This window comes from Pongo pygmaeus, chromosome 1, assembly GCF_028885625.2.
Source record: "Pongo pygmaeus isolate AG05252 chromosome 1, NHGRI_mPonPyg2-v2.0_pri, whole genome shotgun sequence".
Lineage (NCBI taxonomy): Eukaryota > Metazoa > Chordata > Mammalia > Primates > Hominidae > Pongo > Pongo pygmaeus.
Genome location: NC_072373.2, coordinates 13,263,611 through 13,277,705, shown reverse-complemented (window position 1 = coordinate 13,277,705; position 14,095 = coordinate 13,263,611). Strand labels below are relative to the sequence as shown.

The following is a 14,095-nucleotide window of genomic DNA, read 5'->3' as shown; positions in this document are numbered from 1 at the left end:
CTTCCTGCATCACAGGCAGGGATATAATCTATAATTAATAGTCATTCCTCAGGAATGGAGTTCAAGGAGCCCCTCTTTCCCATCCCCATGTTCCCCCTTAAAGAGTGGCCCATTGTTGACAGCCATATCTGAGATTGTTTAGGCAGCATCTCCAGACCTTTGCACACACTATTTATTCATTTATCAGGAATGCCCTCTCTTCTATCTGCTTGGCAAACTTCTCTTTCCCTTCAAGACCCAGCTCAGGCACAACATTCCCTATCCCCCCCATTAACCTCTGCACCCTGCTTTAAGCCCAACATTTGGCACAAAGCAGGTGTCCAATGAATGCATGGGACGTGCATGCACTCTCAGGAAAGAAGACATGGCATGCAGAAACAGAGTGGGCTTTGGCAACTGGAGAAAGCTCAGTTTGAATTCTAGACCTGAAATTTACCAACTGTGAGACCTTAAGTGGCTTAACCTCCCTGTGCCTCCACGTAATCATTCATGAAATGGTAACAACAATATTTATCCCCATAGACTTAATAAAGGTAAGATCATTTTGTGAATGTTAAAGCACTATACAAAAGTAAGAAACAGCAAGCACTTACTGTGTTCTTGCTACATGCAATGCACTTTCACTGATCTCATTTAGCTCCACAATAACAATGGGATGAATAGTTACATTCTAATTTTGCAAAAAAGAAAAAGGAGAGTCAAAGAGGTAAAGGGACTGGCCCAGCAGATGGCAGGCCCAGACTTGCTCTCAGGTTGCTCCCACTCCAAGTCCAGTGCTCCTTGTGCACAGGGGTGGAACACATTCTGCCTGGTGCGCTACAGGAAAGAGCACAATGATCTGAGATGATGAGCCCAGCAGCTTATCTACAGTTGAGTGTAGCTATAGGGCTGACAATCCAAGTCTGGCTTACGAATTATTCAAGCCTTAACCCCATCGGACCTCTAAACACACCAAGTATAGCTGTTGATCTCAAATTTCACAAATAGTTCTCTTCCCTCTCCTAAAGGATTCCACTTGTATCTCAATGCCACAAAGGTGTTTCCTGCTCAAATCAGGCTACTTCCCAATAGGACTGAGTTCACTTTTTTTTGAGATGGAGTCTCTCTCTGTCCCCAGGCTGGAGTGCAGTGGCGCGATCTTGGCTCACTGCAACCTCTGCCTGCCAGGTTCAAGCGATTCTCCTGCGTCAGCCTCCTGAGTAGCTGGGACTACAGGCATGTGCCACCACGCCTGGCTAATTTTTGTATTTTTAGTAGAGATGGGGTTTCACCATATTGACCAGGATAGTCTCCATCTCTTGACCTCGTGATCTGCCTCCCTCGGCCTCCCAAAGTGCTGGGATTATAGGCCTGAGCCAGCACGCCGGGCTGAGTCTCGCTCTTGTCACTCAGGCTGGAGTGCGATGGCAAGATCTTGGCTCACTGCAACCTCTGCCTTTAGAGTTCAAGCAATTCTCCTGCCTCAGCCTCCCGAATAGCTGGGATTTCAGGCACCTGCCACCACACTGGCTAATTTTTGTATTTTTAGTAGAGACAGGGTTTCGCCTTGTTGGCCAGGCCGCTCTTGAACTCCAGATCTCAAGTGATACGCCCACCTTGGCCTCCCAAAGTGCTGGGATTACAGGCACACGCCACTACGCCTGGCCAGAAGGCAGTTATGAATCTGATCACTTGCTAAAATGTGTTCCATGGCTGAGTAGAGACTGAGCCACAGCTTGCGTCCTTCTTCTCATTTTTCCTGTTGAGTGAATAGATGAAAGTTGTTTCTGAAGAGAGAAGAGGCCATATGTTGCTCACAGGTCATATGGAAGACCCACCCTGTGGAATCAAGAGTTGCAAGTGCTGAGGCTGTGACATTCTACCCAGAGGAAGGGATTTTTCTTGCATTTTCTATTCACATTTTCCAAATAAGAGAACAGAGTAGGGGCCAAGGAAGTGTTTGGTTTCTGGGCTTTTGATATCAGTTTTCCTGGCAATGCCAGTTATCCATGGCTGTGTAATGAATCATCCCTAAACTTAGGGCCAAAAATAAGAGCAATCACTTTTTTACAGGTTGAGTATCCCTTATCCAAAATGCTTGGGAAGAGCTAGATTGCAGCTCCCACTCGGATGGACAGAGCAGTGTGTGGAGGCTCACATCATGAATTTTAGCTCCAGAATGACTGCAAGAACAAACCAGGAATCCTGAGAGGACCCACAGACCCAATGAAGGAAGCAGACTTCTCCTGCAGGACCCAGGAGTCACCCCAAGTACTGTGCTGGTATCCATGGCTGAGAGACCCATAGATGGTTCACATCACAGGACTCTGTGCAGACAACCCCCCATACCGGCCTGGAGCCAGGTAGACACGCTGGGTGACTAGACCCAGAAGAGGGACAACAATCACTGCAGTTCAGCTCTCAGGAAGCCACATCCATAGGAAAAGGAGGAGATACTACATCAAGGGAACACCTCGTGGGACAAAAGAATCTGAACAACAGTCTTCAGCCCTAGACCTTCCCTCTGACAGAGCCTACCCAAATGAGAAGGAACCAGAAAACCAACCCTGGTAATATGACAAAACAAGGCTCTTCAACACCCCCCAAAAATCACACTAGCTCACCAGCAATGGATCCAAACCCAGAAGAAATCCCTGATTTACCTGAAAAAGAATACAGGTATTTAGTTACTAAGCTAATTAGGGAGGTACCAGAGAAAGGCGAAGTCCAATGCAAGGAAATCCAAAAAATGATACAGGAAGTGAAGGGAGAAATATTCAAGGAAATAGATAGCAAAAAGAAAAAACAATCAAAACTTCAGGAAACATTGCACACATTTACAGAAATGCAAAATGCTCTGGAAAGTCTCAGCAATAGAATTGAACAAATAGAAGAAAGAAATTCAGAGCTCAAAGACAAAGTTTTTGAATTAACCCAATCCAACAAAGATAAAGAAAAAAAGAATAAGAAAATATGAGCAAAGCCTCGAAGAAGTCGGGGATTATGTTAAATGACTAAACCTAAGAATAATCAGTGTTCCTAAGAAAGAAGAGAAATCTAAAAGTTTGGAGAACATATTTCAGGGAATAATCAAGGAAAACTTCCCTGGCCTTGCTAGAGACCTAGACATCCAAATACAAGAAGCACAAAGAGCACCTAGGAAATTCATCTCAAAAAGATCTTCGCCTAGGCACATTGTCATCAGGTTATCCAAAGTTAAGATGAAGGAAAGAATCTTAAGAGCTGTGAGACAGAAGTACCAGGTAACCTATAAAAGAAAACCTATCAGATTAACAGCAGATTTCTCAGCAGAAATCCTACAAGCTAGAAGGGATTGGGGCCCTATCTTCAGCCTCCTCAAACAAAACAATTATCAGCCAAGAATTTCGTATCCAGCAACACAAAGCATCATATATGAAGGAAAGATACAGTCGTTTTTAGACAAACAATGCTGAGACAATTCGCCATCACCAAGCCACCACTAGAAGAACTGCTAAAAGGAGCTCTAAATCTTGTAACAAATCCTGGAAACACATCAAAACAGAACCTCTTTAAAGCATAAATCACACAGGGCCTATAAAACAAACATGCAAGTTAAAAAGCAAAAGCCAAAACCAAAAAAACCTAAGTACACAGGCAACAAAGAGCATGATGAATGCAATGGTACCTCACACCTCAATAGTTACATTGGATGTAAATGGCCTAAGTGCTCCACCTAAAAGATACAGAACCACAGAATGGACAAGAACTCACCAACCGTCTGCTGCCTTCAGGAGATTCACCTAATACGTAAGGACTCACGTCTCACATAAACTTAAAGGGGTGGAAAAAGGCATTTCAGCCAGGCTTGGTGGCTCATGCCACCCAGCACTTTGGGAGGCCGAGGTGGGCGGATCATGAGGTCAGGAGTTCAAGACCAACCTGGCCAGCATGGTGAAACCCCGTCTCTACTAAAAATACAAAAAATTAGCCGGGCATGGAGGTGCGTGCCTGTAGTCCCAGCTACTCAGGAGCCTGAGGCAGGAGAATTGCTTGAACCCGGCAGGCAGAGGTTGCAGTGAACCAAGATTGCACCACTGCACTCCAGCCTGGGCAACAGAGAGAGACTGTCTCAAAAAAAAAAAAAAAAAAAAAGGCAGTTCATGCAAATAAGACAACAAAAGCGAGCAGGGGTAGCTATTCTTATATCAGACAAAAACTTTACAGCAACAGCAGTTAAAAGAGACAAAGAGGAACATTTTATACTGATAAAAGGCCTTGTCCAATAGGAAAATATCACAATCCTAAACATATATGCACCTAACACTGGAGGTCCCAAATTTATAAAACAATTACTAATAGACCTAAGAAATGAGACAAACAGCAACACAATAATAGTGGGGGACTTCAATACTCCACTGACAGCACCAGACAGGTAAAGACAGAAAGTTAACAAAGAAACAATGGATTTAAACTATACCTTGGAATAAATGGACTTAACAGATATATATAGAACATTTCATACAACAACTGCAGAATACACATTCTATTAAAAGCGCATGGAACTTTCTCCAAGATAGATCTTATGATAGGCAGCAAAGAGCCTCAATAAATTTAAGAAAACTGAAATTATATCAAACACTCTGTCAGATCACAATGGAATAAAACTGGAAATCAACTCCAAAAGGAACCTTCAAAACCATGCAAATACATGGAAATTAAATAACCTTCTCCTGAATGATCATTGGGGCAAAAACAAAATCAAGATGAAAATTTAAAAATTCTTCAAACTGAACGACAATAATGACACAACCAATCAAAACCTCTGGGATACAGCAAAGGCGGTCTTAAGAGGAAAGTTCATAGCCCTAAACGCCTACATCAAAAAGACTGAAAGATCACAAGCTGACATTCTAAGGTCACACCTCAAGGAACTAGAGAAACAAGGACAAAGCAAACCCAAATCCAGCAGAAGAAAGGAAATAACCAAGATCAGAGCAGAACTAAATCAAATTGAAATTCAAAACAGTCAAAAGATACATGAAACAAAAAGCTGGTTCTTTGAAAAGATAAATAAAATTGATAGACCATTAGCAAGATTAACCAAGAAAAGAAGAGAGAAAATCCAAATAACCTCATTAAGAAACGAAACAGGAGATATTACAACTGACACCACCGAAATACGAAAGATCATTCAAGGCTACTATGAATACATTTACAGACATAAACTAGAAAGTCTAGAAGAGACGGATACATTCCTGGAAAAATACAACCCTCCTAGCTTAAATCAGGAAGAATTAGATACCCTGAACAGACCACTAACAAGCAGTGAGATTGAAATGGTAATTTAAAAATTACCAACAACAAAAAAAAGTCCAGGGTCAGATGGATTCCCAGCAGAATTCTACCAGACATTTAAAGAATTGGCACCAATCCTTTTGACACTATTCCACAGGATAGAGAAAGAGGGAACTCTCCCTAATTCATTATATGAAGCCAGCATCACCCTAATACCAAAACCAGGAAAGGACGTAACCAAAAACGAAAACTACAGACCGATATCCTTGACAAACACAGAAGCTAAAATCCTTAACAAAACACTAGCTAACCAAATCCAACAACATATCAAAAAGATAATCCACTATGATCAAGTGGGTTTTACACCAGGGATGCAGGGATGGTTTAACATACGTAAGCCAATAAATGTGATACACCACATAAATAGGATTAAAAACAAAAATCACATGATCATCTCAATAGATGCAGAAAAAGCATTTAACAAAATCCAGCATCCTTTATGATTAAAATTCTCAGCAAAATCGGCATACAAGGGACATACCTTAATGTGATAAAAGCCGTCTATGACAAACCTACAGCCAACATAATACCGAATGGGGAAAAGTTGAAAGCATTCCCTCTGAGAATTAAAATAAGATAAGGATGCCCACTCTCACCACTCCCCTTCAACATAGTACTGGAAGTCCTAGCCAGAGCAATCAGACAAGAGGGCATCCAAGTCAGTAAAGAGGAAGTCAAACTTTCACTGTTTGCTGCCGATATGATCGTTTACCTAGAAAACCCTAAAGACTCCTCCAGAAACCTCCTACAACTGATAAGAGAATTCAGCAAAGTTTCCGGATACAAGATTAATGTACAAAAATCAGTAGCTTTTCTAACACCAACAACGACCAACTGGAGAATCAAATAAAAAAACCTAACCTCTTTTCCAATAGCTGCAAAAAATTACAATACTTAGGAATATACCTAACCAAGGAGGTGAAAGACCTCTACAAGGAAAACTACAAAACACTGCTGAAAGAAATCATAGATGGCACAAACAAATGGAAACACATTCCATGGTCATAGACGGGTAGAATCAATATTGTGAAAATGACCACACTACCAAAAGCAATTTACAAATTCAATGCAATCCCCATCAAAATACCACCATCATTCTTCACAGAATTAGAAAAAACAATCCTAAAATTCATATGGAACCAAAAAAGAGCCCACATAGCCAAAGGAAGACTAAGCAAAAAGAACAAATCTGGAGGCATCACACTACCCGATTTCAAATTACATGGCCGTAGTCACCAAAACAGCATGGCGCTGGTATGAAAATAGGCACATAGACCAATGGAACAGAATAGAGAACCCAGAAATAAACCCAAATACTTACAGCCAACTGATCTTCAAAAAAGCAAACAAAATCATAAAGTGGGGAAAGGACACCCTTTTCAACAACTGGTGCTGGGATAATTGTGTAGCCACCTGTAGGCGAATGAAACTGGATCCTCACCTCTCACCTTACACAAAAATCCACTCAAGATGGACTAAGGACTTAAATCTAAGACCTGAAACCTTACAAATTCTAGAACATAACATTGAAAAAACCCTTCTAGACATTGGCTTAGGCAAGGATTTCATGACCAAGAACCCAAAAGCAAATGCAATAGAAACAAAGATAAATAGCTGGGACTTAATTAAACTAAAGAGCTTTGCACGGCAAAAGGAACAGTCAGCAGAGTAAACAGACAATCCACAGAGTGGGAGAAAATCTTCACAATCTAGACATCTGACAAAGGACCAATATCCAGAATCTACAATGAACTCAAACAATATCAGCAAGAAATAAACAAACAATCCCATCAAAAAGTGGCTAAGGACAATAGACAATTCTCAGAAGATATACAAATAACCAACAAACTTATGAAAAAATGCTCAACATCACTAACGATCAGGGAAATGCAAATGAAAGCCACAATGTGATACCGCCTAACTCCTGCAAGAATGGCCATAATCAAAAAATCAAAAACCAGCTGGGCGCGGTGGCTCACGCCTGTAATCTCAGCACTTTGAGTGGCTGAGGCGGGTGGATCACAAGGTCAGGAGTTCAAGACCAGCCTAGCCAAGATGGTGAAATCCCGTCTCAACTAAAAATACAAAAAAAATTAGCCAGGCCTGGTGGCGGGTGCCTGTAATCCCAGCTACTCGGGAGGCTGAGGTAGAGAATTGCTTGAACCCAGGAGGCAGAGGTTGCAGTGAGCCGAGATCGCACCATCGCACTCCAGTCTGAGTGACAGAGCAAGACTTCATCTCAAAAAAAAAAAAAAAATTAAAAAACAGTAGATGTTGGTGTGGATGAGGTGATCAGGGAACACTTCTACACTGCTGGTGGGAATGTAAACTAGTACAGCCTCTATGGAAAACTGTGTGGAGATTCCTTAAATAACTAAAAGTAGAACTACCATTGGATCCAGCAATCCTACTACTGGGTATCTACCCCGAGGAAAAGTCATTATACAAAAAAGATACTTGCACACGCATGTTTATAGCAGCACAATTCACAATTGCAAAATTGTGGAACCAACCCAAATACCCACCAATCAACAAGTGGACAGAGAAACTGTGAGATAGAGAGAGAGAGAGAGAGAGAGATAGATAGATAGATAGATGATAGATAGATAGATAGATATCTAGTGGGCATCCTTGTCTAGATTATCTATCTATCTATCTATCTATCTATCTATCTATCTATCTATCTATTTATCTATCTGATGGAATACTACTCAGCCAAAAAAAGGAATGAATTAATGGCATTCACAGTGATCTGGATAAGATTGGAGACTATTACTCTAAGTGAAGTAACTCAGGAATGGAAAACCAAACATCGTATATTCTCACCGATATCTAGGAGCTAAGCTATGAGGATGCAAAGGCATAAGAATGATGCAATGGGTTTGGGGGCTTGGGCGGAAGGGTGGGAGGGGGGTGAGGGATAAAAGACTACAAATATGGTGCAGTGTATACTGCTTGGGTGATGAGTGCACCAAAATCCCACAAATCACCACTAAGGAACTTACTCATGTAACCAAATACCACTTGTTCCCCAATTACCTATGAAAAAAAACACCCAAAATGCTTGGGAACAGAAATGTTTTAGATTTTGGATTTTTTAAAAATATTGGAATATTTGCGTTATATTCACGCAAATATTTGGATCAGTTGAGCATCCCTGATCCAAAAATCAGAAATCCAAAATGTGCCAATATTCATTTCCTTTGAGCATGACCTTTGAGCATCGTATCAGCACTCGAAGAGTTTTGAAATTTGGAGTATTTCAGATTTTATAAATTTTGGATTAGGGCTGCTCAGCCTGTTTTCTCTCTCATGGTCTGAAATTGACTGGGGTCTCCTGGACCGTTCTTGTGAGACTGCTGTCAGGCAGTGGCTTGGGCTGGAGTCACCAGGGAGGTCTCTTTGTTTGCATGTCTAGTGATTGATGTCTGCTGTAGGCTGAGACTACAGTTGGAGCTGCCAACCCAGGCACATGGCCTCTTCATGTGGCCTGAGCTTCCTCCTATCACAGAACCGGAGAGAGAGAATCCCAAGAAGACTGGGCTGAAGCTGTTTCACCTTGTATGACCCAGCCTCAGAACCCACATGTCATCCCCTCTGCTATAGTCATAGGCCCATCCAGATTCAAGGAGAGGGACATAGGCCCTAGTTCTTGGTGACAGGAATGTCAATATCACATCGACACATCATTGTAAGAATATGTGGGGTGGGAGATTGTGTTGAGGCCATTTTGGAAAATACCATCTGCCACAGGGTGGAGCCTGGACATTCTCGGCCTCATGACTTCTTGGCTGGTACTTTTGTTCTAATTCATACTGAGCAGGAATTGACTACATGTAGATTAAAACCTTCCATATGTCCCCAAATCCCCCAGAACAAAAAATCAACAAAAAAGCCGGGCGTGGTGGCTCACACCTGTTACCAGCACTTTTTGAGAGGTCGAAGCTGGCAGATCATGAGGTCAGGAGTTGAAGACCAGCCTGGCCAACATGGTGAAACCGCATCTCTACTAAAAATACAAAACTTAGCCAGGTGTGGTGGCACATGCCTGTAATCCCAGCTGCTGGAGAGGCTGAGGCAGGAGAATAGCTTGAACCCAGGAGATGGAGGTTGCAGTGAGCCAAGATCGCGCCACTGCACTCCAGCCTGGGCGACAGAGCAAAACCCTGTCTCAAAAAACAAACAAACAACAACAACAACAAAAAACCCTTGGGGAATATTATTTGCAAAATAGACAACAAAAGGTTAATTAGCTTTAAAATGTAAAGGACCCTTATAAATCAGTGAGATTCTCCCAATTAGAAAAAAGAACTGAGGACTAGAAGGACAATTGACAAAAGAACTTTAAGTGGCTAGTGTGCATTTCAAAAGTTTACCACAATTTAAAGAGTGTAATTTTTTTTTTCTTTTTAGAGACAGAGCCTCACTATGTTTCCCAGGCTGGGCCTCAAACTCCTGGCTTCAAGCAATCCTCCATGTTGGCCTCCCAAAGTGCTGGGATTACAGGCGTGAGTCACTGCAACCAGCCAATAATGTAAATTTTAATAAACAAACACCACCTATGTAATTGGCAAAAATGAAAAAATAAACTATGCAAAGGCAAAAATATAGGTAAACGGGACCTCTCCAACACTCCTGCTGGTGGGAGTATAAAGTGGTACAAACTTTCTGCAAGGCAGTTGGGGAGTATCTATTGAAAGTCTTAAATTTTTAAATAATCATGAGTTGAAATTTATCCTAAAGATATTAATAAGGACACTGAGGGTCAGGCGCGGTGGCTCATGCCTGTAATCCCAGCACTTTGGGAGGCCGAGGCGGGTGAATCATGAGGTCAGGAGATTGAGACCATCCTGGATAACATGGTGAAACCCCATCCCTACTAAAAATATAAAAAATTAGCTGGGCATGGTGGCACATGCCTGTGGTCGCAGCTGCTCGGGAGGCTGAGGCAGGAGAATCGCTTGAACCCGGGAGGCAGAGGTTGCAGTGAGCTGAGATTGCACCACTGCACTCCAGCCTGGGCAACAGAGCATGACTCTCAAAAACAAACAAAAAAAAGGACACTGATATTAGTATGTGGGTGTTTATTGGTTTATTGTTATTTATCACATCAAAAAACACATAGAAATACCCTAAAATTTCATCAATAAATGAATTGGTGAGAGTTTATTGTCCATATAATAGAGTATGATACTATTATGTAGTTGATCAAAGTAATGTTCATATGCACATTTATTTAAATGGAAAACAAAAATACAGAAAAGTATAACAGGATCGCATTTGTTGTTATATATATATCTTACAAAAATATATGTAACAGTATTGTGCGTGTGTGTGTGTGTGTTTACAACATTTCTGTTGTAAACAGAAATTGTAGTGATGAGGCCATTATTGAGTAATGAAATTACTGTTATTTGTTTTTCGTGCCTTTATTTTCCAACTTTCTAAATGAAAATGTGCTGAATACAAATAAATAATAATGTAAGATAAAGTAAAAATAAATTTTTATTTAAGGTATTTCTTAAAAAGGGGGGTGAGGGAGGGTATTTAGAGTAAACCAAATCTGGAGCTGGACTCTGCTCTGACGGCATGACCTTTGCCAAGTTACTTTACCTCCTTAACCCTCAGTTTCCTGACTTACTCAATGGGCACAATAAATTCTACTGCATAAGGTTATTCTGAGTTAGTTTTCCCATTTCCATCCAGCTGCACTATCTCTCCTGAGCCTTCTGCCTTCTCTGATCCCCTTAACAAAGTGGTTTGAAGCAATCATGTAGCACCACCTGTTATTACTATCTGCTTAGTGACTAGACGCCCACTTACTTGCAAAGGCCCTGCATTTTCTGGAATTAGCCTGCTATTCCGTGTTCTCCACTTAGATTCACTCAGAACCTGGTCCATGAAGAGACGTATGCACTTTCGCATACACAGAATACACTCAGGAATACTTCCGTGTATTCGTACCTCGGTGTACGATGCTGAGCCTACGGCTGGGGATCTCGTGTGATGAATGTCTATAAATGTTTATTGAGTAAGGAGATGACTTGGGGAGGAAAAGGGCTGGGCTATTTGGTGGAAATCTGAATTTAGATGAAGAGGCTTGACCATAATTGGGAAGTTCTTTTGGTAGCAGTTGGGCAACTCACCAATATGAAGAAAGCTCTTCAGTGGGACGATGGGAAGGCCTGAGCATAGCTTCTTTTCGGGAAGTTATCTGGGTAGCCAGGCCTGGGACACTCCCCGCGCTCCGCCCTCACTTCTCTCTTCCCCCAAAAACAGGCATTGAGAGGCTCTTACTGCCCTCACGTGGCCCATTCTGGAACTGTCTTTGAGGAGACCCGCCCAGATTTAAACTGAATCACGGGGGCTGGAGAGCACACACGCAGGCTTGCCGGTTAAGCTCATCTGTCCCCACTTAAGCTTCTAGCTAGCAGGAAGCCACTCTTCGAGCCTGTTTTCGAGCCTTTTTGGCCCTTCCATCTCTTAAGTCCATGTTGTCTGAGCAAAGACCCTTTCTCCGTTGTAAGGAATTCTAAATCCTTTCGGCTGCAGCTTCAGCAGCGCCTGGCATCCTGGCGGAAGAGAAAAAAGGGAAAAACAGCAGCCCAACTTGAGAACCAGAGCTGGGCCGTGACGCTGCTGCGGGGGACTCTGGGTCCCGTCTTCCCCGCTTTCCAGACCTGTGGTCTTCAAATGTGCTCGATAGTACACTCCCTAAAAGAATTTTTGCAAAGTCCTGTTTCTCCCTGTTAAATCAAGTTTAGCCTAAAGCTACTCACATATTTTAAGTTCAGCCTAAAGGTTTCTCTGTGCCTAGTGAACTATAACCTAAAGGGAAGTGTAAACAGTCCTTCTCCCCCTTCACCCTCTCCTCTACTGCTTTCTGTTTCTGCCTTATCTCTCTGACTCTTCTGCCTCCCTCCTGTTTTTAAAGCCCTGCCTGGCTAACCCAGGGTAATTTCCCTGTTTTAACGTCAGCTACTTAGTCATCTAAATTCCATCTGCAAAGTCCCTTCAGAGCAGTACTAAATTAGAATCTTGAAATCTTTAGAATTCAGCCAGCCACAACAACGATCAGCATTTTGCCAACCTTAGGTATCCAGGAGTTTCTGTTTTTAATTACGGTGATTTTTAAAAAACAGCCTATTTATTTATTTGACAGGGTCTTGCTCTGTGGCCCAGGCTGGAGTGCAGCGGCATGATCATAGCTCACTGTAACCTCAAACTCCCGGGCTCAAGCAATCCTCCTGCCTCAGCCTCCCGAGTAGCTAGGACTACAGGCACTTGCCACTACACCTGGCTAATTTCTAAAAGATTTTGTAGAGATGGGGGTCTCACTATATTGCCCAGGCTGGTCTCAAATTACTGGCCTCAAGTTGTCCTCCTGCCTCAGCCTCCTAAAGTGCTGAGATTACAGATGTGAGTCACTGTGCCAACCCAAAACAGCTTTATTGAGATATAATTCACATGCTATGTAATTCACCCAAAGTGTACCTGCAGTGGTTTTGGGTATATTACATTATTAATTTTAAAAATTGTAAAATATGTATATATCATGAAATTTGCCGTGTTAATAATTTTTTTTTTTTTGAGACAGAATCTTTCTCTGTTGCCAGGCTGGAGTGCAGTGGCATGATCTCGACTTACTGCAACCTCTGCCTCCCGGGTTCAAGCGATTCCTCTACTTCAGCCTCTGGAGTAGCTGGGACTACAGGTGCGCGCCACTGCACCTGGCTAATTTTTTACATTTTAGTAGAGACGGGGTTTCACCATGTTGGCCAGGATGGTCTTGATCTCCTGACCTTGTGATCCACCCGCCTTGGCCTCCCAAAGTGCTGGGATTACAGGCGTGAGCCACCGTGCCTGGCCATTAATAATTTTTAAGTGTACAAGTCACTGACATTTATTACGTTCACAATATTGTGCAACCGTCACCACTATCTATTTCCAATACTTTTCATTTTCCCAAGTAAGAATTCTGTAGCCGTTGAGCAATAACTTTCCATTCCACCTCCCCACAGCCCCCGGTAACCTTTGATCTACTTTCAGTCTCCATGAATTGGTCCATTCTAGATACCTCATATAAATGGAAGCATATATATTGCTTGTTAGTTTGTGTCTGGCTTATTTACCACAGCATAATGTCCTGACGGTTCGTCTATGTTGTAGCATGTATCAGGATTTCATTTGTTAGGCTCAATGATATTCCATTATATGTACATAACGTATTTTGTTTATCCATTCATCTGTTGATGGACACTTGGGTTGTTTCCATCTTTTGGCTACAGTGAATGATATTGCAATGAACAGTAACGCACAAGCATCTGTTCCAGCCCTTGTTTTCTATTATTTTGGGTATAGTCCTAGGAGTGGAACTGCTGGATCATATAGTAATTCTATATTCAACTTTTTGAGGAACCACCAAGCTGTCTGTTTTCATTCCCATCAGCAATGGACAAAGTTTCCAGATGTGATGCTCTCCAGTACTTGTTTTGTTTTGTTTTGTTTTTGATAAAAGCCATCCTAATGCTGTAAACTGGTGTCAAATTGTGGTTTTTATTTGCGTTTACCTAATGACTAATGATATTAAGCATCTTTTTATATGCTTATTGGCCATTTGTATATCTTCTTCATATAAATGTTTATTCAAATCCTTTACTCATTTTTAAATTGTTTGCTTTTGTTGTTGTTGAAATGTAGTTATAGTCTGAATATTAATTCCTTGTCACATATAGAGTTTGCAAATATTTTCTCCCATTCCATGGGTTGTCTTTTTACT

General features: G+C 41.8%; 1 long non-coding RNA gene across 1 annotated transcript in view; it reads right to left on the bottom strand.

Annotated features, from left to right (window-relative positions):
• The window catches only part of LOC129015702 (uncharacterized), a 35,261-nt gene extending 23,039 nt beyond the window's left edge, over positions 1-12,222 (bottom strand). Inside the window, exon 1 of the long non-coding RNA XR_010127547.1 lies at positions 11,463-12,222. This is a non-coding gene — a long non-coding RNA (uncharacterized LOC129015702). The remainder of the gene's footprint in view (positions 1-11,462) is intronic.
• Between the last annotated feature and the right edge of the window lie 1,873 nt (positions 12,223-14,095).